Genomic DNA, 19648 nt, shown 5'->3' on the forward strand with positions numbered 1-19648 from the left:
CAGGTGAATGCACTCAGGGATCTGTAGCTGCCTATGGAGAAGGAGCAGAAACATTCCAAATCATGGCTTTGTTACTCTGGCGTATCCCAGGCTTCTCCAGGTGGCTGCCTAGGGCGGGGAGAGTAATCAGCTATGTATACTAAACATAGAATATATAATCAATAATTACCAAGATTTATAAGGTGAGGCATTCTTATTTAAAATTTAGATATGTTACTTTGTTAGTACACCTGAGTAATATTCAGCCTCTGTTCTCATATTACATATAATTTGTTCCCTCTATGCATTCTCCTTTCTTGATACAATATAGTTTTGAGGTTGAATACATGAGCTCACTTTAGTTTAGATTTCTCAGATCCTGGCTAGTAGTGGGGACTTGAGTTGACCCTCTTATGCTTCATTTTTCTCCTTAGCAAAACGATGATAATAGTAGAACCTATCACATAAGGTTATTCACAGAGTTGTTGAACAGATTAAATCTGGTGATCCACTAAAAACATTGGCATACTTTCTGGTAAATAGTAAACAGAGTAAATATGAGATATTATTAATTATACATAATTTTAAAAACTCTGTACTAGAGCTCTGAAAGTTCTCACCTTTTTGAACTCAACAAAAATTTATTGAATGTTGGGGATTGGAGAGGAATCAGATATGGGTCTCAGCCCTCTGGTTGCACCGTGTTGGGGAGGAGACAGATCTGTAAACAACAAATCAATGGAGGTAAGTCTATAGCATCCATCGTCTGACATAACTGTCATGGCTACAATGCCAGGATCAGAGTGACTGGACACTTCTATTTGGCCAAAATGTCTGCAGACACTTCAAAAAGGTGATGCTACAGATAAGTCTAGAAAGATGGCTTCCAAAAAATGGAAAGAAAAGGAATTCTAGGCAGAAAGAAAAGTAAGAACAAAAGCAAACTGGGTCACCTGGGTGGTTCATTTATTTAAGCATCTGACTCCTGATTTCAGCTCAGGTCATGATCTCACGGTTGGTGATATTGAGCCCTGCATTGCGCTATTAGCATGGAGCCTGCTTGGGATTCTCTCTCTCTCTCTGTCTCTCTCTCTCTCTCTCTCCCTCTCCCCTTATCTCTCTCTCTCTCTAAATAAACATTAAAAAAATAATAAAAGCAAACTTACATGAAGGGAACCATAGGCAGTGGGGCAAATCACAGGCATGGGGTGGGAAGCAGATAGATGTAGAGTCTGGTGGGAATACACTGTCAGCTAACACTGCTATAAACTGTATAAATCCCCATGCTCCATGTGGCCCAGTCCCTGTACAGAGTCACATTCAAAGAAAGAGTCTAGTTACCAACAGGTAATCAGTGGCAATCAAATTTTTCCCAGTGATCTTACTTAAAAATACCAAAGGGTAGGAATACAGTTGACTCCAAGATTTCCTAATATTATTGTTTAGGTTTGTGTCCCTCTCCCCAAAGTCTCACACTCAGCACCTATGAAACATCTTGCCCCTTCCTCTGTTCCCCAAGTCTTTACATGCATGTTTCATTGCTATGTTCCTCCTTCCTCTACCCCAGCATAACCATCCCCTGGGCACCTGCTCTGCTCACATCTGCCGGCCAGTCCAGGGGGGGCAAGTATGGAGTTTCCAACCTTGGTGTGCTATAGGACAGCACAGAAGAGGCACTAACATGCTGCCAGCTCACATGGTTTTGAGGAAAAAGAGGCTACGTCTGGCTCAGTGGCTCATAGAAGGCCTCAGGAAGCAGATGGTCCATGATTTGGGATTATACTACTTGAGAGGATTGGATAGACAGAAAAGGAAAAAGAGGCCATTTGTAGGGAGAATGATGGAGGCTAATAGATCCAACATTGATATACCATCTCTGTGCATTGGGGATGGTTGCGTTCTCTTTGGCCCCAGCATGTGTGTGGTGCAGATTTTCTGAGGAACCTTAGCGTTTTGGAGGTAGAAGGCACTTCAGATATTCTGTTGTCCTTCCCCGTGGATTTAGAGATGAGATTAAGGCCCAGAGAGAAAAAAGAACACATAGACTTTTGCTTAAGATTCCAAAACTTGCTCTGAGAATCATTTCTTTGACCGGAGTCACAATCTAGCTTCAGGACTCCTGGGAAACTGCTATTTCTAGTGATGAGTGTGAATCTAGAGGCACAAAAGCATATCCAATAGGTAAACATGGTCCTTTGTGTTTGTGTTCTTTTTCAAAAGGATTGACTCTCTGAGGTATGTGCTTCCAGATCCACTGTGCCAGGGATGGAACTGGAGGGGAAGGCAGTGTGGAGTGAGAGTTTTCAGGATTGGGGTTGATTCGAACTCTACCTGGGCTCCGTCACTTTTGATAGTGTGGGTCAGGTTACTTAGCCTCCTGGCCTCGGTTTCCCAGCCTGTAGAATGGAGTGTGCAATTGCACCTTCCTCTTTGTGTTGTTGTAAGGATCCATTGAGATGATGTTCACACAGCCTTAGAAGAGGGACTGGCACTGAGTCTCCACTTAGTCAGTGGTAACTAATATTATTAGTTCTGTTGAACAAACACATTCTGCCAGCGCATTGCAGCAAAGACATCCTAATATGCTCAGAGTCCATTTCAATCTTATTTATTGGGCTTATCTTTTCTTCTGAGCCATGGTCAGTATTTACAGCAAGAGGTTGCGTTGGCAGCAGTAACATTGATTGTGGGGCCACCTGCGGTCTTTCGGCTGTCCCTTCCTCAACATAGCCATGCCACACAGCCCTCAGGGGGACAGCAGGGCCCTGCCAAGTGCACCTGGCATGGAGCGTGTGGGCAGCAAGGCTGGCACAGTCCCTGTCCTGGCTGGGCAAGGTAAGCCAGCAGATGTTGGCTCCGACACAGACGTTGCCCAGGAGAGAAGCAGCCACTGGTGTCAGGATTTGCTAATTGTGTTGCCTCCTGGCACAGCATTCTCATGCAGCTCTGAAATAGCTCTTGCAGTTAGAAAAGGACCCTTCCTGCCTTTCATTTTGTGGCAATTTCTTTCCCAGGGACAAAGCCTGGCTCAGTGACGAGATCTGGTTTTCAGAAAAGGCTCTTGTGCTGTGCCCAGTTTTCCAGCTGGGCTGCTCTCTAGACTCGAAAGAAAATTGACTTGGCCAAGTTCACCTGGCAAACCTATTCAGTCAGCAGGCTCTCCCCCTACCTCCCCACTTTGGACACCAGTTTCTTCCACTAAAGCTTCTCTCTTAAAGGCAAGACTCACTGGCTATTTAGTTCCTTCCCTGCCAGAGAACTCACAAAAACACATATGCATCTTTTTATCTAATATGTTTACTATGATATTTCTCCTTCCCTATTTTAATCGAGGCTGTGTTTCACAGTGAAAAGGGATATCCTTTGCTATTAGAAATCTTGATTATGAATACTTTGCCACAGCCTAGTTTTGTGACCTTGGACAAGTGATGTAACTTCCTGGGGCTCAGTCGTCCTGTGTCTCAAGGGTGGATTGTACGTCTTACCCCTTCGTGTTGCAAAGATTAAAGGAGTTAAGTTATGTAAATTACTTGATACTGTGCCTAGAGCATCGTAAGTTCTCATTAAATGTCCCTGCTATTATTTCATGTAACTAGTCGCAGAACAAATAAAGTCGCATCTCGTTTAATAGTGCAATTAATTTGTCAAGCTCCCCATATGCCCAGATTACAAAGAAGCCCAGAATTTCCTACTGGGGCCCTCTCCACTGCCCTGGAATGGTCCAAGAGTATTTAATCAGCACAAAGGAGGCAGTTCTGCTGCCTGGAGAATCCAGAACCCAGACCTGGAGAATCCAGTCAGTAGGTTGACCCCCATTTCCTACTCTTGCTTCATACAGGCTTGACTGAAAACCTGGCCCCGTGTCATCCAGTGAGTCAGTGGATTGCTGTTTGATGTCAATGCTGGTCCAGCAGTGGGTTTTCCAGAATGCAGAGGTGGAAGGCAAGGCAGTCTCCTTCCCTCATGGAGCGCAGGTCAGTAGTCTGGCGTGCTGCCACAGGCTGTTCTTCAGAGACAGCCACACTTGAACTGCAGGTACCAGGTGCAAGTGCTGATCCTTGTGTGGGCTGTAGCTGGTTAGTTCAGACTTACTGGTGCTGAGGGACATTGTAATGGGGGTTTATGCAGACCTAGAAACCAGATGGTCTGTGTTCTAATGCAGGTGTGTCCTATGAATGTTTGGGCAATTTATTTGACCTGGTCTGTTCTCCAGCCCCATCCATATCTGAAAAGTGGGAGTCCTGATAGTAACTCATAGGGTAGTAGGGAAGATTAAATGTTTGGATACACGCAAAGCACGGAGAACAGTGCTCAGCATATACAAAGTACACCGTAGTTGTGAGTTACATAAATAGGAGTCCTAGATCTATCGCTGCTGACCTGTGTGACCATGGGCATTCAGTCTCCAACTTTGGCTTCTGTATATGTAAAATGAAGCAAATGGAAATATAACCATATCTGAGTCAGGAGATCTGGTTTCTGGTCCCGATCTGCCCTAATTAGCTCTGGATATTGGCAAGCAATTCTATTTCATAGAACTTCAGTATCCTCACCTATAAAACAAGAGAGCAGGATTAAATCATCTCTAAAATTCTATTAGTCAAAAGATAGATGTTTCTATTATCTTAGTATATTGCTATGTACTGGTCAATATCAGTGATCCTTTAAATCCATAATGCAGTTTTTATTGTTGATATATAATTATGATTATTTCTTGGGGTTGAATCAGTTGGGAAAATAAAGTCTCATATTCTATGTGCAACAACCCTATGAGAGAATAATATTGATGGGAACCACTAACGCTGCTTTAGTGCTTACCATGTGCCAAGTTCTGTGTGAAATAAATGCTCTACTTCACTTAGTCTCACAGTAGCCTTCTGAGTTAGGGATTACTATCCTTACTTATTCCCACTGCTCAGATAAGGACACCGAGGCTCACAAGTTTAAGTAACATGCTCAGTGCTACACAAATGGCAGACGGTGGAGCTGGGATTCAAGGATGGCCCTATGTGACCCATAAGTACATGACTGTTCTGCAGACAGTTATTAATGAACCTACCTCACAGAGAAGACTCTCGGACTCATTCAGCAAATAATGTGCCCAAGTTCACTTACAAGTTAGAGGCACGGCTGAGACCAGGCTTTCTCTCGCCTCATCTGCAGCCTCCCAAACCCGCTTGCTTGTGAATCAATGAATACAAATGAGGGCTGATTTGTATTCATTTCCAGCTAACCAGCAGATTTACACTCTCTCTGTTGCACACCTCCAAGAAACACGTCCTCATGCATATACCATCAGGGTTTCAGGGACCTGTTCTCTCTCTCCGATTCACTCCCTGGTCCTGGGAAACTAAGATCATAGCCCTGTCTGTGAGCATATCAGAACCAGACTCCAGCAATAGCCACAGTCAACACCAGTAGAATAGTGGTAAACTCTATTGCTTTACCTGGAAGGGAAACCAGAGACAGAGGTCCCTAAGTGTGGATGACACAACCACTCAAGGTAGAACATACCATGATCAATCTCTACCAGGAGCAGTTGTGTGAATTTGAAGGTAGGTATGTTAGCTGACTTAAAACACTGCACCATGTCAGAGGACACCCATTCTTAAATTCTTGAGTGGTGGAAATTGAGCCAGTGGACAGATGACAGAGGGATCCCATGAGGCTGCACCTGCCTGTCGATAGCCACTGCAATATCTGTTCTACCTGGGCCACTAAGGGTAACTTTGACTTCAACAAAGAGAAATCCCCATACATGAAGAATTAAATAATGAAGACATCGGAAGCTATGGGTGGGAGGGGTTCAGGCATGGAGCTGTTAGGAGCTCAACAATACACTGACACCCAGGTCCTTTCATCTATATTCTGCTGCCAGTATCAATAGCTTTGCCTGAGGTCTGACCTCTTATTGTTATTGTCACAAAGGGGCTGCTGGTGGCAATCAGGACTATACACTTTCGTATTCATCTCCATGAAGGAAAGAGAAACCCCTCTTTCCAAAACACAGAATATGATCTTTCCATCTTTCCTTTCTATTTGATTGGTTCAAGTTAGGTTATGGCCTAACCCCAGGCCAATAGCAGTCACCAGGGGGAGTTCATGCACTGATTATATTGGGCTAATCAGAGGTTAACCATAGAATTTATGCCAGGATAGAGTGGCTTCCTCTGAGTCACATGGATTGCATGGCCAATGAGTAGACACATGAATAAAATGTGGTTCCTATTGGAAAGGTGGAAGGATTGCAGGGTAGCTGACAGTGTTCATTACAGTTCCCTTCCTACAACATAACAATATTGGAACCCTTGACTTATGCTCAATCACCATGTTTCATTATCCCAGACCCATGAGTTAATTAGGTTCTAATCCTGTCTCCTCAGTAAGTCTCATGACTTCTGCTTGATTGGCTGGAATAGAAGCTTTCTCTCTTCCTCTCTGTAATGGTAGTTTGTGGCTAGAAGGCTCTAGATATGCTCTTGCCATTTTTTCCCACCACAAGGCAAAAGCAGCCCAAGGAAGATGTCAGGACACAGAGGATTCCTGAAAAATGGTACAGAACTCTGAGGACACCATGGGCCTCTGACTCAAACTGTACCTAGAACTCACCTGAGCACTGAACCTCTCAATCATGGAGTCAACCAAATTCTCACTATTTTTAAATCCAACCTCAGTTTTGCTTTCTGCTTCTTACAACATGAAGAATCGTTATTGACACAGCAGAATCGAGTTCAATTCAATGAAAATGTTTCTAATCATCAGAGCTGCTTCCAAAATAAAGCAGGCCACCTCCTGTTCTCCTCTGTCTTCCATCACTGGAGGTGTTCATGCAGAGACTGGCCAACCATCTGTCCAGGGTGCTATAAAAAGGATTTCTACATTGGTGGGAAGCTGAAAAACCACCTTCTAAGAACCCTTCCAATTCCGATATGCTAATACCCCTATTAAGCCAAGAAGAATGTGGAAGGTATGCAGAAACATGCATAGGAGAATATAAATCAAAGTTACTTGGATGAGAGTCTTTCTCTCTGAAGTAAGACTAGAGAAGAAGCATGATTCAGTCATTTGTTCTTTGATTCAGTCATTTGTTCTTTGATTCACTTTTATTCAACAGATGTATATTGATCTCCGAATGTGTGCTAAGCACTAAAGATTGAGAAATAAATAAAAACTAAGAGCCTGTTTTCACAGCGTTGACTTTCTAGTGGTCGTGGTAGAGTGGAAAGATGTAGACTTTGATTCAGAAACACCTGAATGACAGTTATAGCCTCTACTAGACATGTAACCTTGGGCTGGCTTCTCTGATCTTCAATTTCTTAACTAGTTAAGTAGGAGCTATAACACCTACTTTGTACAGTAGCATGATGGTTAAATGAGATAATGCATACATGTAAAGTACCTGGTAAAGACCAGGAACAAAGCAGTTAATCAATAAATAGTATTTCCCTTCCACAGCTAGAGCACTAATGGCTATATGTTCAAGGGAAAACACCGACATTTCATCTTCTGCATGAATTCCAAGAAGCTCGAGTATAGTAGAGAGCAGAAGGCCGTGCAGAGAGAACTCTGGAAAAAGTTGATTTTAAATGGATCAGATCACCATAATTTGAAGGAGAGAATGAAAAGTGTCTAAGTTTATTCATTCATTTAACAAAAATGCATTGAGTATCTCCAATGAGTTAGCAAGTATTCTAGGTTCTTGGGACCTATAGCAGTGACCCAAACAGAAATGTTGCTTCTCTCATTGGGCTTATATTCTACTGGAAGTAGAAAGACAGGAAATAAAATATGGGGGAAATTCTCATAATGCTGCATGGCACTAAATGCCAAATAAAATGGTGCTAATAACTGGTACTAAGGAAAAAGAGAGGAAATAGATCCAAGGGTTCGAGTAGCCAGAGAAGCTTTGAAGGGTTATTTGGGGAATAACTCCTTAGACTGTGGATGATGATATGTAGAGCGTGGCGTCTGTATCTGAGAATCATGCAAAGAGATTGCAGGCCAGGGGCACGTTGATGAACCAAGCCAGGAAGCGTGGAGAGTAGGATCATTTTATAATTGAATGGAAGGGTTCAGCTGAGTTCAAATCCTGGCTTTACTAATTAGCAGGTCACTTTAAGCAATTTGTAAACTAGGTCATAGAGTTGAGCTAAGGGTTCATTGAGAGGAATCCTATAAAGTGCTCAATGCATAGCAAGCTTGCAATACATTACTATTATTGTTGTTTTTGTTGTTTTGTTATCATGACATCAAGGCACATTAACCAAGTGTCTTCATTTCCTATGGCTTTTTATAACAAATTACCAAAAACGTAGCAACTGAAAACAATGCCCACTTGTTAACTCAAAGTTTTGTGGTTCAGTAGTCTGGCTGTGCTTAGCTGGGCTCTCTGCTTAGGATATCACAAGGTTGAAATGATAATGCCAACTGGGCCAGGCAGATATCTAGAGACACTATGGAAGAATCCACTTCCAAACTCATCTAGATTGTTGGGAGTGTTCCGTTCCTTTGCAGGGCTGAGGCTCCCATTTCTTTGCTGCCAGGACCACTCTCTGCTCCTAGAGGCTGCCAACATCCCTTCTCACATAGCCCCTCCATCTCCAAACCAGCCACATTGTGTCAAGTCCTTCTCACACTTTAAATCTCTCTGATTTCCTCTTATACCACAAGCCAGAGAAAACTCTGCTTTCAAAGAGCTCATGTGATTATGTTAGGCCCACCCAATCTATCTCAAAGTCAACTTTGTAACCTTAATTACATTTGCAAAATGTCTTTTGTCTTATAACCTAACATGGTGATATCTCACCATATTCACAGAGGAGGGAATTGTATGTGGGAGAAGTCATTGGGGGCCATCTTAGAAGTCTGCCTACCATACCAAGTAAAGACTTCTCAAGGAGATAATTTGTGTGACACAGAACATGGTGGGGAAAAGAAGCAAACTGGAAGATAGGACAGCTAAGATTTGAGCAGCCATGCTGAAGTCACACTCAGTTAATACCTAGCCTTTCTCGAACGTATCGCTGGACTACTGTCTTCATCCAGGACTTGAGCAGCCTGTGATATTCCAAGTCAGTTATATGGGTCCACTAACCAATCCACTGAGAATGATTTGGGTTCCTATTATATCACCCTATGTTTACTTCCAATGTTACACTTCCAGTGTTAATTTCAGACACGATGAATGTGCCTTCTTCAATTCATTGAGGAAAAGATTAAATAGGACAGAGATACAGAGGGAGATGGTCACCTAGGCCCTGATGACTGCCTCCAGGTTTATGGGAACTGTTACTCAGCATCCTGTGGTTATAGTTAAACAACTCCATAATTATCTTCCTAACCTTACTAACATCATAACCTATTTCTGTCTTTGCTCCTTGCATATCCTGATCAGTTCCTTGATGGAGCCTAGTTATCCTCTTTCTGCTGAAGTTCCCTCATCTTGACTCTTCCAGCCCTACTCTATTCCCTTCAACATGGGGCACCAGCAGCCTTGGCTGGGTATTGGCAAGTTTTAGCAGAATTGATGCTGCCTTGGTGGAGCATTAGCAAGATTGTTGGAGCAGGACAGGAGGTAAGTTGTAAGATGCCACTTGGTGATGAGACAACTAATCACAGAGAACACCACTGGACAGAGGACACCACTGGACTCCACTGGCTTATTTGTAAAGAATGTGGAGAGTACTATGGCTCCTACATTACAGTCGAGGATGAAGCCAGAGAAAGAGTGCATTCTGTCTCTGTTAGTGGGGGTCTGTTTGGAATCATGGTTGGGTTACTGAAGCCTAAGAAATCCTGGGGACACGACACATGGAGATAACAACATGTGTCCCACAAAGAAATTATCTGAGGATTAAATGAGATCATGGATTTAAGTTCAGACACAATTCCTGGACCATGGAAGATACCAGTAACTTGCTTATGAGGCCAGGAGACTTGTGCTCATTTAAAAAAGTAAATGAAATTTTTTATTCTTTTTTTTAATAACTTGCACCCATTTTTAACTGCTAATACCCCGTTGACTAAAATTTGACCTTTCTTTTTTAATGAAGTGTTTTTCTGAAAGAAAAGAGAAACAGGAAAAAATAAAGAGTATGATTTTTTTCCATCATTGCATCAAAATTTTGCAGCTGATCCCAAATAACCAGCCTGTTTCTTCCTTGCATATCTTCTTACCCCAAGCATATCTAAAGAAGTCCTTTTTTACTAGAATACGTAGGAATAGATAGACCAGTGAAACAAAATAGTCCAGAAATAGATTAAAGTATGTGTGAGAATTTAATATATGATAAAGGAGACATCACACATCAATAAGAAAAGGAAGGATTATTTAGCAAATGGTGCTGGGACCCCTGGGTAGCAATTTAGGAGGAAAAAATCAATTTTAGGCCCTTACTTCACATCATGCAGAGAAATCAATTCCAGATGGGTTAAATAATTAAATATAAAAATATCAAATCTCAGAAAAACTAGAGAAAAAAGAAGAGTGAATAAGAATTAAATCCCCAGAGGAGTAAGAACTTTCTAAGCTTAGACCAATAGAATAAAGCACAAAGAGGATTAACAGATTCAGCCACTTACAATTTAATTTTTAAAATCCTGACACACAGACATACAAAAGCTAAAATCAGACCTGAAATAACAGTTGCAGCAAATATTAACAAAGTATTAATTTTTCCTATAAATGGCTCATATCAGTCAATATAAAATAACACTACTAGCTAGCTCAATAAATGGGAGAAGGCAGAAAATTCACATATGAGGAAAATATATCCGATAAACAAATGTGGGGAAAGATACAAGCTCACTAGCAATTAAGAGAATGGTAAATTTTTAGAAATCAAGTATGGATTGTAAGACAGAATTGGCAAAATTATTTTTAAATACAAATATTCAATATTGGTAAAAGTATAAAAAATGATCACACTTATCTACTGCATGGTATGAATTTGTGTAATGCTTTCACAAAACATTTTCATAATTTGTACTAAGACGCTTGAAAAGATTTCAGATAATTTTTAAGGGGCATTTCAATTTTCAGAATCTAAGCTAAAAATATGTTGAAATGTTAGATCGAGAAGAGACACAGAAGGAGACACATTAGCGAGAGGCTCTCTGCAGCATAATTCAAAATAATAATCATAAGTAACATTAACGACAAGGAGGAAATGGAGTTAATTATGATATATTCACCCATGCTTGTAGGGTGTTGGTAGGTAAATCAGTCATGGTTCTGGAAGGAAATGGGCGATGAGTTTACATTAGAATGACTTGAGGGGCACCTGGGTGGCTCAGTCGGTTGAGCGGCGGACTTTGGCTCAGGTCATGATCTCGCAGTCTGTGAGTTCGAGCCCCTCGTTGGGCTCTGTGCTGACAGCTGAGAGCCTGGAGCCTGCTTTGGATTCTGTGTCCCCCCTCTCTCTCTGCCCCTCCCCTGTTCATGCTCTCTCTCTGCCTCTCAAAAGTGAATAAAGATTTAAAAAAAAATTTTTTTAAATAATGAATTGAGACAGGTTCAAGAAGGAAACTATTTACAAAGGCATGGACAGAGTATAGGAAAACTTATGATAAGGAGCTAGTAAAAGAGCTCTTGCTACCTCTAAGTCTAATAAGGTGTGGGAAAGGGGCAAGGAAAGTAGTATGGAGAGGTCCACCTTGATAGGAGCTATGACTTCATTAAACCAAGGAACACAGTCATCCTAAAGTCAGTCTCCGTGGAGTGATCCAGGAGAATATTCTAATATCATTCCCCTTCTCCCTATCAACCTTGGAAATAAAAATAGTGAGTTAATTTACCAGCAAAATGAGTTTATTCAGGAGTAGCAGGATAATTATTATACAGGTCATGCAAAACATGCCCAACCATAGGCAAGTCTTAAGAACACTGAGTGGGCCTTACCTTTGAAGATAAAAGAAGGGAGCTGGAAGGGGCTGTTTGAAATGAAAGTCCATTGGAGGAAAGGGAGGGTTTGGGGGTGTGGCAACTTTTCATTGGCTGAGTTGTGGTGGTTCTCATTGGCTGGGTTGTAGTGGTTCTCACTGGTTGGGTTGTAGTGATTCTCATTTCCTGGGTTGTGGTGGTTCTCACTGGCACCCAAGTTGTGGCTCCCACGTGGCGCCATACATGGGACCTTCATAACCATCCCCTCATATTGTCAAGCCAATTCTTCTGAGTAGTGAAGGGACTGGTAAGATCAGTGAAGACCATGGATATGAGTCCACGACTGTACTTTCTTTGCTGTAAAGCGAGTTTCTCGGTCCACAGAGATGGTGTTTCAGATATCACAGTATGGATAAAGCATAATGTATTTTTGAACTAACAGCACTGTTGCTAAAGAGCAGTTTGATTCGGGAAGGTTAATCCACCCTCAGAATTTGTGCCTATCCCTATTAGAACAGAGGGTTTCCCTATCTGTTAGAGGAGCGGTTCAATGATATGGTATTTTAACAGAGAGTTGGCCGCTTCTCCCTGGAATGGTGCCATATCTGGAGCCTAGAGTTGGCCTCCGGTCTTGACAAGGTAGGCACCTAGCATGGCACAGCCAGGCCAGCATGGATGAGGGGGAGTCCATGATGCTGAGACCATGCATAACCTCCATCTCTGTTGTCATGCCCACTTCATACATGGGCCCACTGAGCAAGTCCAGGGGTATGTAGGGACTGACATCCACAAGACACTTGTTCTTGTCTAGGTTTGTAAGAGCTTCCTCTGCAATGGATGCCCTCAGATAGGAATCAATGTAGGATATAAGTGTCTTCACTCTCTTTACCTATTCTAGGTTCCAGTTCATTTCTTCCTTACAGATCTCTTTGTCTCCTGTCTTCCAATCTTGTTCTTTCCCTAAAGCAGCCAGCCAACCCATTAGCCATTGCTCATGTGTCGGTGGTGTATATCTGCAGCTCAGACCATCTTTCCTTCCGCATGAATTGGACAACCAGATGTAGTGCCTGAGGCTGTTCCCATTGGATTAGTCTCCTTCATTTCTTTCTTTCAGTGACATCCCAGCATGGGGGAAATGCAGCTGCCATCCACTTCCAGTGTATACTCTCATACTTTGCAGATCCATCATTAAACCAGGCTCATACTTTTTCTTCCTCCATTAACTGGCAATAGGAAATGTCTCATGAAGCCAGAGGTGTGAGTTGAGGAAGAGGTAGCAAAGCAGTAGATGAGACTCTAGGGGAGTCTTACCATCTGTTAGTGCAGCTTATTTGTATCTCCCAGACAATCGGGGCCCCGTTCTGTATATCCCATTTATACTTTATAATGCAAGGCTGCTGTATGTGCCAATTTTATGCTTCAATGTATCAAATAACATCAAGGTCATGATGAACAGCTCAGGTCTCATAGTCTCTTGGTGTCTGATGGCTAGACATTCAGTTTCTACCAGGGTCCAGTAAATGCTTTTCGAATAGAGAATAATTGTCACAGAAGAAGTCCTCATTACAAACACTAGGAGTCAAGCACCTTTTGGGGCTTGCCAGAGGCTTCATACAGGATCTCTGTTTGCTATACATGTTTTCAATACCATTGGGCCTGCAGCATCACAAAGCTTTGTAATGCTTTACATCACAGACTGGACTTGTTACAGAGCATTATTATGCTCTAAGCTCCACTCAAAGCTGTCATCATTATGAGTTACTCAATAAACAGGTCAGAGGAGCATGACCAAATATGATGCATGTTGTCTACAACACACAAAGAGGCCTGCAAGTGCTGCACTTCTTTCTTCACGGTGGAAGATGAAAGGCACAGCAAACAGGCTGTGATTTCAATGGCATAATGCTGATAAGCACAGACCATTGGACCCTAGAAACTTCATCAATGTGCTAGGCATCTGAAATTTAACAGGATTTGTCCAGTATCTTCTGACATGGATATATCTTAAGGTATATGGGGTGTTTGCTCTTTCCTGCTAACCATAACCAATTAGCATAATGTCACCAATGTAACAGACCAGGGTGATATTTAGTAGGTTATGAGAATAATCATGGCCCCTCCAGACTACAGTGACAAACACCAAGAGAGCTGACATGGCTCTGGATCAAGATGGTCATATACTGCTTTATTGTACACACAGGATGATTCTGATTTTGCTTACTAATTGAGATGGGACAAAAAGCATTTGCCAAGTCATAGCTCCATGTGCCAGGAATTGTGCTGGGTTGCTCCAGTAAAGATGATACTTCTGGGATCATAGCTGGTAGTAGCAGTACCATTTGGCTAAATTTGTGATAACCAACTGTTACACTCCATGATATAAGTGCCCTTTGTAGCAGCCAAACAGTTGAGTTAAATGGGAATTGGGTAGGAATCATGACTCCTGCAGTCTCTCAAATCTTTGCTGTAAGTGCTAATTTTTGATTTATGTGTCTTGTTCTGGGGACAGTTATCAATTCACATTAGTTACAAGGCCTTTCACTTGGTCTTGACTCTCTCAACTATCATAGCACTTACTCTGACAATTCTGTGTATTTATTACCACTACATATTCCAGGATTGGGGAGAAATGGCAGGTGGGTGTTTGGGCCACTGGGTCCATGTGAGACCTTCTAGAGCCAAGATCCCATCTATTACTTCGTCTCTGTAAGACCCCATCCTGAAGGGTGGACCATGGAGATATTTTGGGTCTCTGGATACTGGCATCAGTTAGGAGCCAGTATCTAATGACCATGGAAAACATAGCTATTATCCTTTTTTTCAGTGCATAACACCTTAGTAAGTGGCTGCAGTCCCCTTTGGAGAAATATTTGAGGAAGATTCACATTATACACGTGGAGAAACATAGCAGGATCCTTCTTCAAGGAGGGCCAGTCTCACCCACGGCTGAGAGATTGTGGATATGTGAATCGGTTTTGGTTTTGGGATTAAGTAAAAAGTTGAAAATCCTCACAGCAGAGATTCAAGTCATATTTCTGGCCAGTAGTCTTAGAATTTTTACTATATATATAAAGCACCCTAGTAGATTACTTTGTGTTTAGGGATATTGTGGTCAATTAACCAACTTCAGAGATCCCTGAGAGTTAGAGTGTTTTTGTGACCACTCCATCCCTGTGTCTATCCTGTTACCTGTACCCACTCTGTGTCTAATGGTGAAGAGCTGCCACCTAGCTTATGCTGTGTGGGATCCCATTAACTCCATCAAGATCAGGAAATCCAGTTCCCAAATCTCCAGCCCACAGGATACAGACAACACAACATGCTTTAAGGATGCTTCTGCTCCTCTCACTAGTGAATGTGTTAATGCCTTGGTGAAGGGCATGTCTCCAGGCTCTCCTATGAGGATATGGTTAGAGGCAGGCTACGAGATGGCACATGGTAGACACATTGTCACATTTCTGTCTCCCTGAATCTTCAGACTCCCTTCTCTGAAACATATCAAGGAAGTTCCAGTATTTCAACCTCATTAACTCACATGCTTTGAGTCTGAGTTTTAATTATCCAATCTAGGAGACACGAATGCCCAAGGTACATGGCTTAACCAGCACATTAAGTCCCAAATCCTAGAAGGATGCTCCAGTGTTCATGAACTTGGCCCATTAGAAATTGCTATTCTCTCCTACTTGCACAAACACCCTTATAATTCAGTCCCACACTGCTGTCCCAGCCTTGAAATTCTTCTGGTGAATAAGTTCTTTCTTGTAGGAATAGCCTTCTGCTCCTCAATTCTTGCTCTGTTGGGTCTGGTGACAGGCCTGGAGACAGGGAGGTGTGCTGGGAATGAGCCCTGGGATAATCAACTTCAGCTTCTGATGCAGCTGCCCCTCTGATGGTAAGGCTGCTGCTGATGGTGGCTGGGGGTGGGTGGTGGAAGTCAGAGGCGGTGCATGGGTAGAACTGCCTTGTAGCCAAAGGAAGCTCAGAGGAATTTGAGAAATTCAAGGATTTAAAGTTTTAGTCTCAGTCTCATACTTGCCTGCTCATATGTACTCAACTCACAACTCGGGATCACATACTTTCTCCCATGACAGTCTTTTCTGTGGTGTAGCATTGCACCAGATGCATAATGAGTGGTGCTACAAAGACATGTGGCCTCATCCTCACTGTAGTTGCCCTATGATAGCAGCTGAAGGGCTTCTTCAAACACAGCCTGAAAGCTTCCAGGTGTCCACCATGTTCTCAGTTCAGTGTTTACAGCTTACAAATTCTCCTCTCCCCCCAAGAATACCTTCCAGAGCCAACAGAGGAGGCCATGTGATTTCACAATATTTATGATAACTATCACCATATCCATAAGGTATCACAGGCACTTTATGTCCCCCACCTGCACATTATCCATGCTACTATTGATGAAACCCTAATCATGATGCATGTCTCCACTTACCATGGATTACCCACATCCCACCTCCCCGCGGCAAGGAGGTTATCCCTACATTAGTCAAACATATGAGCAACCCAATCCCAGGACCCAATATTGAAGGTCTCTATTCTGGGACCTCATACGATACCATTTATTGTTTTAATCAAGATCCCAACAGGAGATAAATGGCAAGCTTTAGTTAGACTAATTTGACACAAGCTTAATAAACAGACTCCTTACAAAGATGAGAGGAGAGTGCAGTACAGTCACATAGTACATTACCCCAGGGTGGTGGCAACCCCCTAAATCTGGAGGGTGGATGGAAGGATAAAGTTACTGGCACCTGGAACGAGAAAGTCACATGGACAGGAGTTCCTTGACAGGAGCTTTGATCTTCAACTGAAAAATGAAGTCCACCTGCGGTGAACCTGCAGGAAGAGAGCAAGGAGAAAAATTAACCCAATATCATTCTACTCCTTCCTTCTGCAACCCTGCTGGGATTTCCCATTAGCCAAATGCCAACTGGATGCCAGAGGAAGGAGAAAGTGTTGATGTGTCCATACCAGCCAGATTCCCAGGACACAGAATAGGGTTAAGGGGAGTGGGTGTAGAAAGAAAGAGCAAAGGTATCTAACAGAGTGGGGGAAGGCAGTGTTTCAGTTTGCCCGAGTGACATGATTTAGATGAGTAATAGGTATTTGGGGTGAGGGGGGACTAAAATAAGTAAAATAAAATGTTAATGTTTGTATTAGGTTACCATGAGATTACAGGTGGTTTTATTGCCTACATAAACCTATTTTTTTCAAAATTGCGATGGGAGCTGTGCTCTAAGCTCTTTAAAAATAGGCACCACTGCTTTCAAATAAAGCTCTTTCCCCACAGCTCCTACTATGATAATTTAGAAATAACAGGTACTTACTTAATTTTAGAAATAATGAAACATACAAAACATGCATTTAGAAACTGCAAATACCTACTTTTTAAAGGGGATACAGGAAAAAAAATACTTGCTAAAATTAACAATATACAGGGCCATAAAGCGAGTCTGACACAGCGCGATTAGCTGCCACTTCTCCCTTCTGCCTTCCCTCCATTCTTCCCGCTGCTAAGGAGCCTTCTCCCATCCTGATCATCGTGTGGGACATTTTTCCTTTAGTGGGACTTTGAGAAGAGGAGATAGCGTGTCTTCAATGTCAAACCCTTTGTGCATTAAAAAATACTCAAAATTAACTTTTCTTATTATCACCTTCAACAATGAAATCCTGTTTACTTCCCTATACAATGAAGACAGGAGCAAGCTTCTGTCTCCACGAATGTTTCTCCACAACTTTCTTGTTTTGCTTATAGAATTTGGAGTTTAGTCCTGCATTATTATTGTTAAATATTTTATTTATTTTTGAAAGATTTTTACATTTGCTTTTCTATTTTTTTATTATTAAAAAAATTTTTTTTAACATTTCTTCATTTTTGAGAGACAGAGCATGAGTGCGGGAGGGACAGAGAGAAAGGGAGACACAGAATCCAAAGCAGGCTGCAGGCTCTGAACTGTCAGCACAGAACCTGACATGGGGCTCTAACTCACAACCTGAGATCATGACCTGAGCCAAAGTCGGACGTCTAACCAACTGAGCCACCAAGGTGCCCCTTTTATTGTTTTTTTAATGTTTATTTATTTATTTTTGAGAGATAGAGAGAGAGAGAAAGAGAGAACAAGAGAGGGGTAGAGAGAGGGGTAGAGCTGTCAGCACAGAGCCCAACGCAGGGCGAAAACCCACAAACTGCGAGGTCATGACCTGAGCCAAAGTCAGATGCTTAACTGACTGAGCCGCTGAGGCGCCCTATTATTTTTTTTTTAATGTTTATCTTTTTTTGGCGGTGGGGAGACAGAGAGAGAGGGAGAGAGAGAATCCCAAGCAGGCTCTGCACTGTCAGCACAGAGCCTGATGCAGGGCTTGAGCTCATGAACTGTGAGAACATGACCTGAGCTGAAATCAAGAGTCAGATGCTTAACTGACTAGGATACAGTGCCCCCAGGTGCCCCTATTTACTTTTTAAAAAATACATTTGAGCCCTCTTTTGTGAGTACTTTAACAAAGGTCACTGAGAGTCATTTTGACTTTTAATTGTTTTAATCTCACAAGACCTTATCAGGAGAGGGACCATAGCCCACAGTTGCTGGAAATCCTGCAGAAACACCGTCCTATTGATGTGGGTGAGAAAAGAGAAAAGTGCAGCTCCTGCTGACATCCAGTCAAAGTGGTACCCCCCCCCCTTTTGAGTATATCTCTGACCACTTCTTTTTTTTTCCTTCTTTTTTTGTCAAGCAACAAAACCGCTAACAGTGAGGTGCTATGATAAAGGGCATGAGCTTTGGAGTCAGACTCTCCTGGATCCAAATCCAGCTGTAATATGACTAGCTGTGTGAATCATGTAAAAAAAAAAAATCCTCAAGCCTCAATCTCTCCATCTTTAAAATGGGAACAATAGTACCTGCTTCAGAGGGTGCTTGTGAAGATAAATTTGATAATGCACAGAAAACACTTCTTGCAATGCTCCACACATAATACATCTTTAATAAATGCTCGTTCTTCTTCTTCTTAATTGTGGTTGGAAAATGCCTTTTTCATAAACAGATATGCTGTATTATTGCACTGGGTACAACCACCCTGTACTCGTTAGATCAAGAGCCTAGCAAGAAGGTCTGCATGATGTAGTTATAACGGAGAGAATGTAAGACCCAGAAGGGTAGGTGCTTGTCCTTCTGATTTTCTGATATTTCCTAAGCCTCTAGAATGGTGTCTGGCATATGGTAAGTACTGAGTAAGTATCTATAGAGTAAATAAAAAGAACTTCTAAATTAGATACAACTCTGCTTGAATCCTGTCTCAACTATTTCCTAGCTTGTAACTTTGGGCGAGTCATATAACTTCTCTATCCTTTAGTTTTCTAAGCAATAATAATGAGAAAATATAATCATTTCTAACTAGCAGAACTGGTCACACACAATAGCACATGTTAAAATCCTTCATAAACTCTATATCAAGATTTGAATGCCCATGTGACAGTTGTGGTCACACAGAAATATCAAAAGTCCTCCCAAAGAAGTGATTATTCTCCCTGTTCTTGGCCTACCTGTCTCTCCTCATGAGGCTTCAGCCACTGAGAACATTCCAAATCCCATCCAACCTCCTCTGAATTTCTTCCCATCAAAGCTGAGCTGTCAGCTCTTGGCTTTGAGACACTATCCTCGTCTCTGATTCTGGTACCCTGGACTTGGGGCTTTAACTTGGTGTGTCTGATGTTTGAATTTATGATGCCCCAGAAAGGCTGATTTTATATGACTCTCAGGTTCTCAAAACCCTTGGCTG

The 19648-nt window shown here is 42.2% G+C and overlaps 3 long non-coding RNA genes across 4 annotated transcripts in view; 2 read left to right on the forward strand and 1 right to left on the reverse strand.

The window, feature by feature from the left end:
* The window catches only part of LOC128316491 (uncharacterized), a 386422-nt gene extending 376857 nt beyond the window's left edge, over nt 1–9565 (forward strand). The window contains exons 4-5 of the long non-coding RNA XR_008300485.1: nt 3818–3953; nt 9374–9565. This is a non-coding gene — a long non-coding RNA (uncharacterized LOC128316491). The remainder of the gene's footprint in view (nt 1–3817; nt 3954–9373) is intronic.
* Nucleotides 597–16367, reverse strand: LOC113602747 (uncharacterized). The gene is made up of 3 exons (XR_003424243.2): nt 11879–16367; nt 4360–4532; nt 597–700 (listed from the first exon to the last, which is right to left on the reverse strand). It is a non-coding gene; the product is annotated as an uncharacterized LOC113602747 (long non-coding RNA).
* On the forward strand, nt 13268–18916 carry LOC113602749 (uncharacterized). Of its 2 annotated transcripts, none has more exons than XR_008300486.1 (3): nt 13268–13869; nt 15626–15752; nt 18422–18916. It is a non-coding gene; the product is annotated as an uncharacterized LOC113602749 (long non-coding RNA). The 2 variants fall into 2 exon arrangements; XR_003424245.2 differs by having other exon boundaries at nt 13274–13869; nt 18605–18916.
* The last annotated feature ends 732 nt before the right edge of the window (nt 18917–19648 follow it).

This window comes from Acinonyx jubatus, chromosome B4, assembly GCF_027475565.1.
Source record: "Acinonyx jubatus isolate Ajub_Pintada_27869175 chromosome B4, VMU_Ajub_asm_v1.0, whole genome shotgun sequence".
Taxonomy (NCBI): domain Eukaryota; kingdom Metazoa; phylum Chordata; class Mammalia; order Carnivora; family Felidae; genus Acinonyx; species Acinonyx jubatus.